This window comes from Magnolia sinica, chromosome 4 (genome assembly GCF_029962835.1).
Source record: "Magnolia sinica isolate HGM2019 chromosome 4, MsV1, whole genome shotgun sequence".
Taxonomy (NCBI): domain Eukaryota; kingdom Viridiplantae; phylum Streptophyta; class Magnoliopsida; order Magnoliales; family Magnoliaceae; genus Magnolia; species Magnolia sinica.
In genome coordinates this window covers 39796894-39799797 of record NC_080576.1, presented here as the reverse complement: position 1 = coordinate 39799797, position 2904 = coordinate 39796894, and the positions used below count along the sequence as shown (strand labels likewise).

Genomic DNA, 2904 nt, shown 5'->3' with positions numbered 1-2904 from the left:
TCCAATTGGATTTAGGATTCTCACTTATCATAATTCGTAGCTTTAGGATTTTTTTGCATCATTTCACAATTTTAAGGAAACTTACTTGATTTTGTCATTGTTTTCTACAATAATTGAGGAAGGAAGCTGGAAGAAAAAATAAAGTCTTCAAAGTGAAGGAGGATCTCCCAAGTCTTCGGAAATCAATCATCTCTTTTTTCGGGTTCTGTCCTCCAATTTTTGTTTACATAGTTTCATCTTACATTTAGAAATTCATGATTTTTAGTTCTAATTGTATTTATCTTAGGTTACATCTTAGTTTAGCTTTATTTCCTACATTGCAATAACTCAGTTTATGCTAGGATGTAGATCTCTGAACATAGAACTAGAAAGAACATTTCATAGAAGATTTAGAAACATTTTATTTAAAATGGGGGAGGAGAATGGAATAAAAGCTCTGAGGGACTATTTAGTTCTTGTCCAATTTAATACACCATCATGCATAGTGTTGCCAGCCACCACGGCAGCACACTTTGAACTTAAACCTAGGGTCATACAATTGTTGCCCTCATTTTAAGGTTTAGATAAGGAGGACCCATATCATCATGTGAAAGAATTCCTAGAAATTTGCTCTACCTTTAGGTTCCAAAACTTTTCAAATGATTTGATCTGTTTGCGCCTTTTTCCTTTTTTTTTTCTAAAGATTAAGGCAAAAGCATGGTTGAATTCTCTAGAAGTTGGGTCTATCACTACATGGGACCAACTGTCTAAGAAGTTCTTGAACAAGTTCTTCCCTGTTCACAAAACTAATGCTCTCCGCAGAGAAATTACTAATTTCACACAAAAAGAGGGTGACCACTTTCATGAATGTTAGGAAAGATGGAAGGACTTGCCTCTTAAATATCCTCACCATGGTTTTGAGAAGTGGCAACAGGTTCAATACTTCTATGATGGTTTGACACCCCAAAACCGTCGCATGGTTGATGCCACCAGTGGAGGGTCATTCATGACCAAAAGTGATGTTGAAGCTTGGAATTTCTTTGAAACCTTGTGTGAAAACTCCCAGCAATGGGACTATTCAAATAGAGTTGAAAGAAGTCCCCTACCACATAAGAAATGTGGTATATATGAGACAGGAGTCACGCCAAATCTTTATGCCAAGATTGACAGCCGAGTTGGCCAGTCAGGCTCGAGGACCGAGCCTAGCCAAGTTCGAGCTGGGGTCAGCAAGTGGCCGAGCCGAGTCGAGCCATGCCCAGCTCGACTCGTGTACACCTCTACCTAGGACATCCATTTTTGGCCATATCCAATGCTACCATAAATTACAGGAATGGGGTTATGAAGTTGTATTTTGGCAACATGAAGATTAAACTTAATGCCTTTAAATGCTGGACAACAACTGTTGGACTCAGATGATATATTCAAAGTGAACATGATTGAGAATCTGCTGCATGACATTTTCCTGTAATGTTCCAAATACGCTCTTAAGACTTTTTTTTTAACACATTTTGACATAAATTTTGACATAGGAAATTCCATTCGAGAAGTCAATGCATTGCTTGACTCTGCTCCTGTAATGGATAATACTAAATGGAAAGCCAAAGTGGAACTTCTTCCATCATCTGAGTCTAAACCGATCCCATCTATTGAGAAACCACCCGAGCTTGACCTTAAATAATTACCCGAAACTCTCAAGTATGCATTTTTAGGTCCTTCTGAGACCCTGCCTGTCATCATAGCTCCTGACCTTGATAAAGAACAGGAGTGTAAGTTGCTTAATGTTCTTAGAGAACATAAGGCAGCTATTGGGTGGACAATAGCAGACATAAAGGGAATAAGCCCCACTGTGTGTATGCATCGTATTCATCTTGAAGAAAATGCAAAGGAGGCTTAACCCTAACATGAAAGAAGTCATCCGAGTGGAGGCGCTTAAGTTGTTGGATGTTGGTATCATTTATCCCTTTTCGGATAGCATGTGGGTTAGCCCAATTCAAGTTGTTCCTAAAAAGTCCAAGATTAAGGTGAGAAAAAATGACAATAATGAGTTAGTACCAACCCACATGACCACGGGCTGGCGAGTATGTATTGATTAGCATAAACTGAACCTGGACACAAGGTAGGATTACTTTCCTCTTCCTTTCATATATCAAATGCTTGAAAGATTAGCAGGGCATAACTACTATTATTTCCTGGATGGCTATTCCGAGTACAACCAGATTCTCATTGCTCCCGAGGATCAAGAGAAAACCACGTTTACATATCCTTTTGGAACATATGCCTATCGGCATATGTCATTTGGGTTGTGCAATGTGCCTACTACTTTTCAGCGATGCATGATGAGATTATATCTTTCTTAGGGCATGCAGGATTCTACAGGAGATTCATTAAGGATTTTAGCAAAAAATTTCAACCCTTATGTAATTTACTAGTTAAAGATGTATGTTTGTCCCTAATGATGATTGTCTGAAAGCTTTTGATAAGCTAAAGCATTTATTAACTTCTGCTCCAATCATCCAACAACCTAATTGGAGTTTACCTTTTGACCTCATGTGTGATGCTTCTGATTATGTTGTTGAAGCCATTTTAGGACAAAGATTGAAAAGATGTCTCATGTCATTTATTATCCTAGGACTCTAAATGATGCTCAACTTAATTACTCTACCACTGAAAAATAATTGTTGGCAGTGGTATTTGTTCTAGACAAATTCAAGTCATATCTCATAGGATCAAAGGTTATAGTATTCTCAGATCATGCAGCATTGAAATATCTTCTTTTTAAAAAAGATGTTAAACCTCGATTGATTTGTTGGGTTCTCTTGCTACAAGAATTCGACATTGAAATTTGGGATAAAAAGGGTTTCGAAAATGTGGTAGCCGACCACTTGCCTAGACTAGTCTTAGGGTCCACAGTGGATCCTTTGCCAA

General features: G+C 38.1%; 1 non-coding gene across 1 annotated transcript; it reads right to left on the bottom strand.

The window, feature by feature from the left end:
* Positions 1 to 790: 790 nt before the first annotated feature.
* LOC131244771 (small nucleolar RNA R71) lies at positions 791 to 897 on the bottom strand. The gene has a single exon (XR_009170549.1). It is a non-coding gene; the product is annotated as a small nucleolar RNA R71 (small nucleolar RNA).
* Between the last annotated feature and the right edge of the window lie 2007 nt (positions 898 to 2904).